Here is a 15,282-nt window from a genome sequence, read left to right as displayed (position 1 = left end):
CGTAACTTTTTTATTGTTTCACAGTACACGTCTTGATTAATGGTCGTACCACGTTCCATGAATTCAACCAACAACACCCCTTTGGCATCCCAAAACACTGTTGCCATCAGTTTTCTGGCAGAAAAATCTTGCGAGGCTTTTCTTGGTTGGGTAGGCGAATTTGAATGTGCCCACATCTTTGATTGTTCTTTTGTCTCAGGGTTCACGTAGTTAATCCAGGTTTCGTCACCGGTCACGATTCTGTTTAACAATGGTTCTCCTTCGTCCTCATAACGTGACAGAAAGTCTAATGCAGAGGCCATTCTTTGAGTTTTGTGGTGGTCGGTAAGAATTTTGGGCACCCATCGTGCACAGAACTTACGGTAACCCAATCTTGCTGTCACTATCTCGTACAAGAGAGTCTTAGAAATCTGTGGAAAACCAGTAGACAACTCCGACATTGAGAAACGTCGATTTTCACGAACTGTCTGAACGAGTTCGTCAGTCACCAATGATGGTCTACCACTCCTCTCTTCATCATGAATGTTTTCTCGTCCACTTTTAAATAAACGTACCCATTCACGGACAACTCCTTCACTCATAACTCTTGGTCCGTACACGGCACAAAGCTCACGATGAATAGCTGCTGCAGAATATCCTTTGGCTATAAAAAACCTTATGACAGCACGCACTTCACATTTGGCGGGGTTTTCTATTGCAGCACACATTTCAAACTGCCACAAAAACTAAACTAGCGCAGGTATGATGTTCACTCGACCACGGCTTGCTGCCGACTGACCTGTTGAGTACGTGAACGCACAGATGGCGTAACTACTCTCCCCACAACCCGCACTGTGACCAATCTGAGGTTACTTTCTGAACCGCCCTCGTATTAATATGTCCGTGTTCTTCCAAGAACCAACTGAATGTCCCATAAATATCATTTACCAATCCCTTATACTTCAATTAATTTCTATTTGTGTTCTTCTAACCCTTCACACACTAATTATGGTAACTGACTACCATCTGATATCATAAGGCACGTGTCAAGGTATTGTGATGTAAGTGTTAAAATAGTCAGATGCTACACAAAGCATTTTCTACATGTGAGCCTTCCTGTTACCTACCATGACATACTCTCTCCTGCATGAAATCTTGAAGACTTGTCATTTTCACAAAACATCACTATGTCTTGTTTCACAGTTTCAGGTTACACCTTTAGACCACACCTGCATTCAAGAGACGCGATTATACCACTACTGTCTAACTTATCTTGCTACAGTACCACGTGCTCTGCAATACCAAAAGTACTCTGACAACGCTCCAATGAAGGTGGAGCATTTGTTAAAAACCTGAATCTTCTGACTGCAAGTGTAACTTCTACATTTCTGAATGAGGAGCTCCATTACATCAGAAAAATGTCCGAGCTGTTCATATGGGTACTCCACAGAGTACAGGGCATTAATAGTTCTCCATTTCTTCCCAGGAGATCAAATCATATGAAGGTTTTTTTTGGAATACATGTACAGTACAGGTAGGACAGTTCGAGGAACACAACCGCACCAACCACACATTTCTAGTCAGTGATACTAGCACCTTTATAATGAAGAAACTTTCAACAGATTCAAATAGGACCACTGTTGCTATGGCAACTTATGAAAATGCTTTGTTGAAACAGCTGCACCAAGGAAAAGATGTGGCTTTCAAATATGACAAAAACTGGTACATAGGGTAAATTTCCCAGATATCAAATGAATTTAGAGATGCTGAGATTAACTGCACATATCCAACTGAATCAAAATTCCTTTCACAGCACAGTAGGAAAAATGCTGTTTAGGTCCCCTATTCCAATGTCATATATAAGGTGGTGTCCCATCATTAAAAGTGTCACAGTGCACCGCTGTAAAAATGTGACAAGTGCTGTAAGATAATTCTCTCATATTTAACTGAATTTATTTTATTTTTGGATTAATATTTCAAAGATAACAATGTTACATGCAATGTGGAAGAGTTTTAAAAATACACTTTCCTTCTTTATATTTTAATTTGTTTATGAAACTGTTCTTTGCAGAATCTTTATGTCAATAGATACCGGTATACATGTAAAAAATTATTGATGTCTCATTATTGCTTCCCTCTTTTCTTTTATTTAACTAAAGTGGTCTTTTTAATTTACAGTAACAGAATAAGAATACATCACCATATTTGTGTGCCCAACCTGTCTTGCATTTCTTTACACTGAAGACATTCAGCAGTGAAATAAAACATATATTAGGAAAAATGATTGATAACTGTTTTCAGTTTTCACCTGTTCACAGTTCTCATCTACAGGTGAAACACAAATATTTAAGGACAATTATACAAGCAAATACACTTAGTTTTTATTTGCCCATTCCATGTAACACTGAATGTGAATGGCATGCTAATGAATAAAATGAGTTAGCATATTTTTCTTTACACTTACAATTGCTGCCAGATATGTGAAAATGTCAGCAAAAATTCAAGTTGAGAGCCAATTGTCTACGTAACACCCCCACCCCCAGGACTTTGAAGTTAATCAAATTTGACTTTTTTTTTTCACAGGAGCCACCTCTAAGTGCAGGTAGTAACTGTTAACTGCAAGGCCAAATGCTTTTCATTATTACTTATACTTACTACCAGTACTAAAGATTTACAGTGCACATGCAGAGGTCTGTGCTGTTTCCCTGGGCAAAGTACCTTTTTTTAATCCAGATTTTGAAGCATGGCATGGAAATGATGTATCCTACTTTTCATTCGTCAACATAGTGGTCTACATACTAGATGTATAGAAAATTGATGCCTGTAAGTCAGCTCATTACCAAGTACCAATCTCTGAGATTAGGGAAACTGTTGCCTGATCAATGACTCTGCACACATCCTTGTGTATTCAAACCTGAATTTATCAAAGTGGTTAGAGTTAGCACAGTGCTATTTGGCAGTTTTACTATTAAGACATATAGGTATCCACATACCAAATATGACTAAATCCCCCCCCACAAAATGAGATTACACGGAATGACCCCCTTGCCTCAGATGCTAATGCAATATTCCAGTACACCTCACAGATCAAAAGTTTAATTCCTGGTCTACCACACAGTTTCAATCTGTCAGGAAATTTCAGGCTTTATAGCTTATTCATACAGTAGTCCCAGTAGTGTAATAAGTCTACTGTTGAAATCGATTATCTGTTGTCAAAGTCTTATTTATTTCTGTATTGGCTAATGCGCCATTTTATTTCTATATACGTAGGACTAGTCCCACGGAATAAGGAAACATCTATTATGACTTCACAATGACAATCAGTTTATATTGCATGTGGAAACACAAAAAAACCTAAACCACGAATGACAAAAAGGAATTTGAACAACATATTTTCATAATAACCCAAGATTTCAACTGTCGCATAAACAAACAAAAACGAAAAAGCTTCAACACGGCGTTTCCTATGAAAGTATACAATGTTTACACAGGATATTCACACATTACTTGATATATTTCATAATTTAAATATTTCCGAAGTATAAGTTGTATCCCAAGAATTAAATCAGAGGAAACAATTCAACAAATGAAAATGCATTACTCTGAGGAATTCCAGAAATAAATTTCTATTTAATAAGTGATGCAGATGACACCTCAATCTTATTCTGTAGTAGAAAATGTAGGAAGCTAGAACTTTTTGATATAAGTGATGTAACAGAATTAATAAAATACTTCATCCATCAGGGCCTCTAGGTAAATGTCATCAAATCACAATTACTGGTATTTAAAACAGGCAGCCCTCAATACAACACTGTAAATAATGTATGTAACATCTCAGAAACACAAAGCATATCGACTTTTTAAGAGGAAAAATCTGTAGCGGCGTATATCTCCTCAGCCAGTTGGAAAAGATAGTTACTAGACGACATTAAAAACACTGTACTTTCAAATGATTTACCCCTTTTGTAACAATGAAATTGAGTTATAGTAATGTATTGCTGATGTACACTTAACAATGTTTGTGTTGAATTGGAGAGCAGTAAGACTTACACATATGGGACAGGCTGTAGTAGAGAAACATGTCATGAAGTGTTCCTGCAGCACAAGTACTTGATGTATTTGTACGCATATTAAAATTAGTTGCAGTTTCATGTTTTTCCCAAATGAAGTTAACAGGTACAATGTAGTACATGATCACAACACCTGGACAAAATTTAACTACACTCCCAGAAGGGAAAAAAATTAAAACAGACTGAAGCCTACACATCAATGGTTTGATATGGTATAACAAACTACAAAGGTCTCTGAGAACATGTAAGGGGAATGACTTTAACACAAAACTGAAAACTTTCCTGATAGAAAAATATTTATTTATATTCAATGTATGAATTCAATGCTTATGATATGAATCAGAACCATATCAGCTATAAAGTAATTAATGTTATAAAATAGATATAATATGTAACAATTGGAATATGTAACATGCTTTGTAAGTGCAATTTTCATATTATTATTTCTAACATTTGCAAAAACAATCATTGTGATAGCCCCAAGCAAAGAAAATGTAAATAAATAAAAGTTCCTTAAATGAAAGTCATATTTTAAAATATGATTGCTTAGAACAAAACCAGAAAACTGTTTCAAAAACTATAGGCAACATTCCACAAGCTGACCAAGTCTTTAAATTTGTCATCACAGTCAACTGAGAATCAAATTAAATATATCGGACACAATATGCAGACATTTAATTATTGGGAACACAAAGTTTGTTCACTTGAAACCAACAAAACTGGTAATAACAAATATAGCACTACTGTGAAAACTGCATACAAAGTAGACACACATCAGAAAATCTGTATTAGAGGAACAAAAGGCTTAAAAAATGTGGTGAAAGGAATATAAAAATACATTATTATATCAAAAATTACTTCTAGGGCAATTAGTCACAATAAAAGCAAAAATTGCTGAACAGTTTGCTTCTTAATGCACTTTTCTGATACCACAAAAGTAGTATTAGTACAAGTTCATATGACAATTAGCTTATCAGATTTGATGTTGAAAGAATTTATGATGAAATAGAAAACATTATTCATATAGTTAAGGGAGAAGGAAATTTAACTGTGATGGGGGGACTGGTATAATTTTTAACAGAAAAATCTTGTAAACTTCATTAACACTTGGTTCAAGAATCATGAAAGAAAGCTGTGTATGTCAAAGGGACCTGGGGACACGAAGATTTCAGACTGTTTACATAATAGCGTGACATACTGAGGGCAGCCGGGGATCCCATACATAAAAACACAAGGCCTTGAAGAAATTCTTGCATTACAAAAGAGCAGCAAATGAAGAAGCGAAAAAGAATACCAACATCTAAAAACCGAGAATCATATAAATTGTAAAATAGCTAAGCAGGCACTGGAGAATAAGTGCAAGGTTGTAGAAGCATGAATGACTAGGAGAAAGACATACCACCTATTTCGAATACTAGAGAGATCTATTGAGGAAAGAGAATCAGCTGTATGAATATCAAGGGCTCCGATATGAGCCAGTACTAAGAAATGGAGGTTAAACTGAAAGGAATACAAAAATAGCCTATACAAAGTAAATGAACTACAAAAATTGTTATGGAAAAAGAAGAGAATTCCTCCAAATTACTGAGATATTTGGAGGAGCCAGCAATACCAAAACTATTCACCAGGTGTGCAAGGTATACAAGTGAAGCAAAATACTCTCAGACTTCAAGAAAAATGTAATAGTTCCAATTCCAAAGTAGGCAGGTGCCGATAGGTGTGAATATTACCAAACTGACACTTTAGTAAGTCGTGGCTGCAGATCACCAACAGGAATTATTTACAAAAAGATTGCTACAATATAAAGCTGAACTCGGGGAAGATCAGTTTTGGTTCTGAAGAAATTTCTGAACTGATGTACCAACAGTGACCCTATGAGAAGATACACAACAAAAATGCAAACCAACATTTATGGCATTTGTAGATTTAGAGAGCTTTTGACAGAGTTGACGGGAACACACTCTTCGAAATTCTGGAGGCAGCCGGCACAAAATACAGAGAATGAAATGTTATGTACAATATGTTGTACGAGCTCAATGACAAGAAGATAGGCCAAGTAAGGAATGGAGTGAGACAGGGTTGTACCCTAGTCCTCACGCAATTCAATTTGTGCAATGAGCAATCAGTAAAGAGAGCCAAGGTGGAATTTGGGAAATGGATTTAAGTTCGGGAAAAAGAAATAAAAACTTTATGAGGATTGCCAGTGGCACAGAAGTTGAACAGAATGGACAGTGTCTTGAAAACAAGCTATAACATGAATAATAACAAAAATTGGAAATACGGAAGCGTCCGATCCCACCCGTCTGCTTTGACCCACGACGTCACAAATATGGTGGAAACAAAATCACACACACACACACACACACACACACTTTCCACAAGAAGCCTAATGACACTAACGGGACAAGCGCGGGAAATGGGGTGTTTGGGGGGGGGGGGGGGGGGCAAACTAAATATAAACAAATTTAGACGCCTTGCGTAGCTACAACGTGTAAGTGAAGACAGCCATGCATGAATACCCACCCAGCTCCCCAGGGGTCGTAACCCCTGCAAGCCATAGAAGATAAAGATGCTTCAGTAGCTGATTAGTGTTTTTTGTCTTTTAAAAAAAAATCTCACGAGATAGAACGAACATATCAGAAAAGTAAATAAAATAAGATAAAACAGAACTGGAGACAGCCACACTTGAACCAAACTCCGCGCCGTCATGACGTCACACACAACACCACCCTTACGTCACGGGTCAAAGCCGACGCATGGGATCGGACGCTTCTGTCGACCCCAAAAATTGAACAGGGGTGTTGATGTGTATTCTAGTTAACTCAGGTGATGCTGAGAAAATTCTATTAAGAAATGAGACACTGAAAAGTAGTCGATGGTTTTTGCTGTTTGGGCAGCAAAATACCAATGAAGGAGAAAGTGGGGAGGATAAAAAAATGCAGATACAGATACCTGAAAAAGAGAAATTTATTATCATCTAATAAAAATGTGAGGGAGAGGGAGGGAGAGCTGGTACAGGATAATTTCATTTGGTTTTTATTGTAGTAAACATTACAATCACTCTAGTAACAACAATGAGGTGAATCTTAACATAGGGCAAATAAGATACAACTAAAAAGTCATACAGTGCCCACAATTAAATTATGAAAGGTATCAAATACAGACTAATAACAATACTTACAATTAGAAATCATCAAGGCAATAGGTACATTTTAATATAAACCAGCTCTTGAGCTTGGCTTTAAATTTTTAACCTTCAACGTCTTTCACGTTTTTCGGTAATTTATTATAAAAGATTGCTCCTTTCACGTATGGGCTGTTTAAATTTCAGGTAAAATTACTTCTTATTCTAAAAAAAATAATTCTTATGCCTATTGTTTTATTAATATACTTGATTAATAACAAGAAGGTATTTTTGGTTCTCTTTTATCAGCATAACGGTTTGATAAACATTGAGTGGATATAATGAGATCAATTTATGTTCCATGAATAATTCTTTACATGGCCTTCTTGTATCCACATTGGCAACCAGCCATATTCTTTTCTGCATCAAGAAAAATTGTTGTGAATCTGTGAAAAGTGGTTCCCCACAACACCCAAACCATTCATACTGTAGAGATAAATTACCCCAAAATATATTACCCATAAAGTATGTTTGTCCAAATTATGGGAAAATCTTCTTAGCAAATATGTACCACTTAACATCCTTGATCATACATGATCAATACATTTGTTCCAAGTAAAATCTATGTAAAAAAATCCTGAAAACTTACAAAAAACTTTGCTATCAAAACTTACACGATTATTTGCATCTGACAAGGAACATTAATTTCTATGCCAAAGTTAACTACCTCACTTTTGCTTATGTTAAGTTTAAAATCTATTTCCGTGAAGAAATCACATGCCTTCCATAGGCCCATGCACATACCCGCCAGCTTACAACCGAAGCCACGCTTGTCAAGTGCTACATGCATAAACTCCACGGCTGCGAATATTGTGCTTCGACCCACACGAAAGCCATGTTGGAAATCAGCCATTGAGTCCCCTACATGTAAACTGATCATGTAATTTAAGAACTAATATTTTTTATAATCACTGAACTCAATGTAAGCGATATTAGCCTATAGTTTTGAACGCCGGTTCTGGTTACCTAAATGTAAAGCATACGAGGCAGGTTAATAACAAATGAGTGGGTTACAGTGCTGAACCTGCCCATCAACAGCATCTCAATTATCACATCAGGAGATTTCAATAATCAGATGATGCTGGCCATAATCGAGACGTAAGTCAGTGAAAAAAGTGGTAATCAAATCACCATGGTATGACAATACTTCTTGCCAATATCTGTGATTCACATGGTAAAAATACATATATCTACATTTTAGCAACACTGAAATGTAAAATGGTTAGAGAATTACCATGGCGATAACTTACCTGCACAACAATCCGGATTGTGGATTTGGCAGATCGAAGCTCCGGGTATCGGCGTTCTTCTGATGGCGTCAAGCTTTAAAATACATTATGCATAACAGCTTAAATAGCTGAGCCTGCAGCTAAGCGTCGCACAGCTTCATTATAAACGTCTCTCCCGTAAAGAATTTCCCATGTAAACCCCAACTCGCTTGCGAACGTAAACAAGCACCAATCTGCCTACAGCCCAGCCCCAACTTCCAATGGCGCCGAACCAACTTTGTAACTGAAAACACACCCTCTGGTTTCAGGAAATTTCCGTTAGCGACACTGAGTAGCAATGTCTCTGGAGCGAGTAGATATTGATTTTGTGTTGTCAACATTCGCTGCCAACGTGGTCACGTGATCGCGGGACGACGTAAATTTGTCCACAATACGTCCTATAAATTTTGAATGTCATAATATCGATAGCACAGACAGATTCCCTTCATAGATGCTGTGGTTTTGCTATAGGCTCTTGTAGAAACGATAACAATTTGCATTTGATACCTGGAATAAACCAGGCTCTTAAGTTTAAAGAGTAAAATCAGCGGACATTTCAGTTTTATGAACGTATCACAGCTCAGATGTCCCTAATTCCTTTCTTTTTTTTCTTGGGGTCAGCCACAGCTAGTTTTGGTCTGGTCGAATATATTTTTTGTGACCGCAAAACAAAATGACAACAGTAAACCAGTGCATTTGAAACTGTCTCGAAAACACTGAATTCGGCCACAGTGCGTGGCGATAATACATCCTACTTCTTCATTACCTTTTCTCGATTTTTCGTGTATTTTTTTCGTCGACTAAGTCATAATTTTGCCTATTGGTAGCTCTCTGATGTATATATTTAGCGCACTCTGTCTACAGGGTCCGACTACTCGGTAGAATAAGTAACAAATGGAGAAAAATTAAGCAGCCGTTCAGTATGCTACGAATATTACAAATATGTATGACATGTTTCACTCGCCAGGGCACACGTACACGGATAGAGAGAGAGAGAAAATAGTTTACATGAATTTGCAATACAGTTAGTCGTCCCTTATAAAATTTATGTTGAGTGGACAGTATGATATGATAAATGAAGAAGTTAGCTGCCATCTATTGTATACATATTTTATGTTTGTTAATCAATAATGGTAGCCACAGTAAACAGAAGGCAAAACCCAACAAAGCAACTAGATCAGCGCTAAAATGTGTGCACTATGTGTTTGTGTGTTGCTTGCTTCTTTCTGTTCCCCACTGTTATGAAACATATTTAATCTGTTGACTTCCTACTGACTTATCTGTAAAACAGAATATACAACCTAGGTCTGTGGCTGTTAGTGTTGTAACACAAATAAACAAATGCAGTAATATGTACCCTTATCGTACAGAAAATGTATTTAAGATACATGCTCTAATTTCACTCAACACTGCAGTTCATATTTTGTATCCTTATACACTTCATTTCGCATAGCAATTAGCACATTTCTTATTTACTTTCAGTTCTCTCTAGTGTAAAGGATATACACACAGAATTGTGCCATTTTTCTTTTTTATTGTGAAAAACATCCCTTCAGCCAAGATTGAAACATTTCTCTTTTGCATAAAATATATAACAGATTCTTCGTATTACACAGTACCATTGGTACGAATATTTTGGTGTCAAACAAACTGGCCATACATCACGCAGATGTGAGCTACAACCTAAATAAGTTTTTTCAGATATCTGACCTCGTTTGTGCAAGAACAGTCAATGGAAACAATATCCAAGTCGTCATCGAAAATCTGCCACGAAAACAAAGTATAATAATAAAATAAAAATTGAGAATACAAAAAAGCATAAAATCCACAAGTATAACTGGAGTGGACGCGGCGAAAATGGATTAACTTTGCAACCTTCTTCCCTAGAAATCTTTACGTGCCGTGACGTGACGGTAATTGACGGCTTCTGTAAATGCTACCATTTGAAATGCATTTTGGAATGCTTGGCGTGACGTGATTTGGCGTGTGATGACGTGACGTGACGCGACGACCAATGTGAATTGGCCTTACACAAACAGCTTCATCTTAGCGACAAAGCTCCGGCAAAAACAACAGTTAGCGAAGAACAAGTTCTATGATTAGCTCAATTTATACTCCACTAAATATTTTTAATTCGTCACTACAAACATACCATGAGTGTCAAAGCTAAAACTTAGTTACGTTTCAGAATTATTCTAATTTTGACTAACACGTCACAAATGTTTATGGGTAAAATTAGAAAATAATGAAAAAATGTTTGATCGTGAACCAAATGGTGCACGCCAGTGATAAAAGTATAAATAACGTAAGGGAGAAGCAGGAGGTACCAAACTGGAATAATGAAATATATACTTTCAGCAATGGTGAGGAAGCTTTTGGCAGCTTTATTACTCCTCTAACTGAGATACCTCCTGATAAATTGTTATCAAACGAAAAGAAACTAAGCAAGCAAACATGGCCAGACCATTCTACATAGGTGGTTCACATCACACTTACAGAAGCTAGGATTGACGGTTTTGATCAGCCATGATAAGCAAAAAGTGAAAGAGTTGATAAAACAGCATATACACAGAAGGAAAAAAATGCCAACATCTACATCTGAAAAACGATGTCTATTTAAACTTCGCGACACTCGCATAAGAGTGGCGCTAGTACTGCTACTATGAGGATACAAATCAGGTTTGGTTTAAATACACACTGTCACATGAGCGTTAATTACCTTTGAGATTGATGTTGTTGAGTTGACGTTAGTCAAGAATCCCTTTAAGGTGATAAAGACGCCATTATCAATACCTCATTGAGTTTGGACGAGGACTCTGTGAAGCAGGATGTTCCTTGTGCGAAACTGCAGAAAGACTTGGCAGGAATGTAGCCACCTAACATGACTGCTGGTAGCAGTGATCACGAGAATGTACGATCGCTAGAAAGCAGGGCTCCAGACGGCACTACTGAGAGGGAAGACCATTGTGCTCGGTATGTGGCTCGAGAGCATCGTACTGCGCCTACAGCAGCAATTTGAGCAGCAGTTATTACAAAAGTGACGCAACGAACTGTTACAAATCGGATGCTTCAAAGACAGCTCCGAGCTAGACAGCCTGTAGCGTACATTCCACTGACCCGAAATCACCGCCATTTGCGACTTTAGTGATGACATGCGAGAGTTCATTGGAAGGCAGGCTGGAGGTCTGTTGTGTTTTCTGATGAAAATTGATTCTGCCTCAGTGCCAGTGATGGCTCAGGAATATGTCTTGCAAATCTGTGCTTTATGTATATGATACAGCTTTCATTAATTTTGGAAAGGACACAAACAAACAGGAGGAGCAATGTAAGTACTACCTCAAATTACCCAGTATGTGATTTCAAAACAATGAGTTAGCTATTAATTACTGAGTAATTGTGAATATTTCTTTCAGATTGTCCAATGTTTATGATTAGTCTAATTCCACCAAACTTTTTGCTGTGCACCTAAAAGTTAACTGGAATTTCTTGTCTGCACGGCAGCATTGCCTTGCTCACACTGCTTTGTGTGCTTTGCTCCCATGCACGTAACACTGTTGCTAGAGTTTACCCTAATGGTAAATCTGCACACTGCTGGATTCCAGGTGTGGCTCGCTTTGTGCTGGCTGTAACTAGTTCTGCTGTACACACATTTTTGTAGCACAGGTGCCACACAGATCCTCTCTTGGGTAGCAGAGCTCGAGAGCTGCAAGAAAGTTCAGGCATGTGGGCAAGCTTGGCAACATGGAGGGCGATTCCAGAGGTCAACAGGAAAGTAGACATGAAAACTAGCACAGAAGTTAGTCCAACGTCAACGCCCCACACAGACATGAATTTAAGTCCAGGAGCTGTGACAGACCAGTTATTGGTTAATGTGACGTGGTTGGTGGTGTCCAGAGCTTGACTGGAAACGATTTCCCAATGACGTGTCCCACTGGAGACAGTGTCTCTACAGCAGGCAGTGTCTGGGGCACCTAATTCTTGTCCTTTGCTAGGGAGGTTCACAAGCGGGCTGTGTCACATGACAGGACGATGTTATGATACAGCTCGGGCATTTGAGCATATGTGGCAGCCAGGGCACATGACTACACTGGCAGCTGCAGTGGGGGTGGCATGGGCACCTGGTGTGTCCACGGTCTGAGCTGCTGTGCTGGCTGGCAGGGCGAGGTGGGGTGGGGCTGATGTGTGTATGGCAGTGAGATGGAAGCTGATGATGTGCGTATGTCATTGGCAGCTACGGGTGTGGGCTCTGCCTGACCAGTTCGACATGTCGAACTAATGAATGGTTGCTGAGCAGTCAGGACATTCGACGCCTCGACTTAGTCGATTGAGACATAGACTGGCTTGATGTTGCACTCAATGCCGAGCATTATCTCATCATGGGTGATCACATTGTGTGGCACTAAGTAGAGCAGCTAAAGTGATGGCTGTACTACTTGTGTGTGACATGTAATGTGTACATTGCTGTAGACTGGCATATGCAAACACTTTGTCAGTGTCATGCCATGTCGACATGTGCAGTCAGAAGCCAGATGTTCTGCCAGTAGTGGGGCTGAGGCATCAGAAGGCACTTCCTCCACAAAATCGCCAGAGATGATGAGAGATTGGTAGGCGAGGAGCTGATCTCTTTTGTTGGTGTTAGTTGTTGGGCAAGGAGTACCACCAGGAGTGCTTTCACCCAGGTGGTGTCATGGCAAGTCAGGGAGGCATTCAGTGTCTGACTGAGCTGCTCAACCATGCCATTAGATGCCAGGTGGTAGTTGGCAATCCTGTGCAACTGCATACCACAAAGCTGGGCGATGTGTGTAAAGAGCACACAATATAAATGGCAGCTAAAGAGTGTTTTTACATGACTGGGGCAGCCAATGCGTGCCACTCGGGTGTCAATGAAGGTGGTAGCGACAGTCAAAGCTATAATTTCCACTATGGGCATCACCTCCACCCAGTGAGTGAAGTAGTCCACCATCGTGAGCACGTAACCCATGCCATGGGAAAGGGGGAGTGGGTCCACAATGTTCAACACAGACATGTGCAAAGTGGCGCGTCACATCTGAAAAGGAGCTGATGGGTGTGTGAGTGTATCTTCCAACTTTGACTTGCTGACAGGGAGTGCAACTACGTGCTCACTGATGGGAGCCCTTTTGTAGCCCTGCCCAGAGAAAAGCGTGGCCATGAGCGACACAGTGTTGTTGACCCCAGAATATGACAGTCAATGGATGAGGTTGGAAACAATGGACCAGAAATTCTTCAGAAGGAATGGGCAGTGTGTACCCATTGAACTGTCTCATAAGATCTTATGGGCAGGGCTGGGAATTGGCAGTAGCTCGAGTTGTAGACTGCTGGAGATGTTTTGGTGGGGTGTTTCCAGTTATTAATCACTCCCTTGGCCTTGGGCGATGTCCTGAAAGTTCACAGAAGAAGAGATAATGGCACAAGCACGGGGTAAGCAGTTAATGACGATGTTGTCTACTCCCGAAATTTGGTGGATGCCCATGGAAAACTGTGACACATACTCGAATTGCCAGAATTGGAGTAGTGAAAACTTTGTGTGGTTGTTCCAAAACGTATAAGTGACAGGATTGTGATCAGTGAATATAATGAAGAGACAGGCTTCCACAGATGGGCGGAAGTATTTCACCTATTGAAATACCACAAGTCACAACCATAAATACTCCAAGCACGTTGCAACTCTGACAGCTCCTGGAGGACGAACCAAAATGCCAGCCAGCTACTGCTTATGCATTGTTAAAGCACTGCACCTATGAGGGTCTGGCTAACATCCACAATCCTGGCTAATATGGTGTCATGCACCAGGTAAGTGGGCAGTGTTGCTTCTGCAAGTCTGTGTTTGACCTCTTTAAAAGTTTTCTCCAGTGCATCTGTTCAGATCACTGGATTCCTTCCGTTGGAAGTGGAGCTGTGTAGAGTTGCGATCAAAGATGCTAGTGTAGCAGTGGCATTAGGCAGATGGTGCTGATAAAAGTTTATCATGCTGAGGTGTAATTTTTTGTGTGTCTGTGGACACTGTAAGCCCGTACCTTGTCCATTAGTGGCGCAGATCCGGTTTGGGCGATTAAATGCCCAAGAAATTCAATTTCAGTCAGCTTAAATATGCTCTTCAAGGGGTTAATGATAATACCTGCTCTGTTCAGGTAGTGGAAGATGGTCGTTAGGTTGTGGTGATGGAGCTTGGATGACTTTGAACATACCAGGATGTAGATGAAATGTTTTATGATTTGCGAATGTCGACAACCATCAGCTGTGTAATGAAAAGATGACAATGAAAATTTGTGCTGGAACAGGAGTTGAACCCAGATTTCCTACTTATTGCAAATGATCACCTTACCACTAGGCTATCCTAGCACGACTCACAGCGAGACCCAAACTTCCAAATTTTGTCAACCATGTGTCTACATTCTGCACTTGTACAGTCATTACATATATTCTTGTACAGGGGAGACGTAATCCAAAGTCACTTGCCTGGTGTTGACAGATAAATACGATATTACAGAGCTAGTGTTGTTCAGAAGTACAATGCAAAGTTGCTTCGGACATACATGAATGCACACATGATTGCACGAGTGAGAGTGGTAGACACATGGTTGACAACATATGGAAGTTTGGATCTGGCCATGATGCATGCTCAGATAGTCTAGTGGTAAGATGACTGCTCACAATAAGCAGGAAATCTGGGTTCGAGTACCAGTCCAGTACACATTTTCACTGTCGTCATTCCATTACACAGCTGTTGGTTGTCCATATTCACAAATGCAAATATATTTCA

General features: G+C 39.3%; 1 protein-coding gene across 2 annotated transcripts in view; it reads right to left on the bottom strand.

Moving 5' to 3' along the window:
- LOC124721628 (F-box/LRR-repeat protein 15-like) overlaps window positions 1-8,722 on the bottom strand; it is a 73,177-nt gene extending 64,455 nt beyond the window's left edge. For both annotated transcript variants that reach the window (XR_007006361.1, XM_047246688.1), the window contains exon 1: window positions 8,484-8,722. The gene's annotated coding sequence lies outside the window, so the exon portion shown is untranslated. The remainder of the gene's footprint in view (window positions 1-8,483) is intronic.
- Between the last annotated feature and the right edge of the window lie 6,560 nt (window positions 8,723-15,282).

Source organism: Schistocerca piceifrons, chromosome X (genome assembly GCF_021461385.2).
Source record: "Schistocerca piceifrons isolate TAMUIC-IGC-003096 chromosome X, iqSchPice1.1, whole genome shotgun sequence".
In the NCBI taxonomy this organism is placed as follows: Eukaryota; Metazoa; Arthropoda; class Insecta; order Orthoptera; family Acrididae; genus Schistocerca; species Schistocerca piceifrons.
The sequence above is the reverse complement of the archived record's forward strand: the minus strand, read 5'-3'. Positions and strand labels throughout refer to the sequence as shown.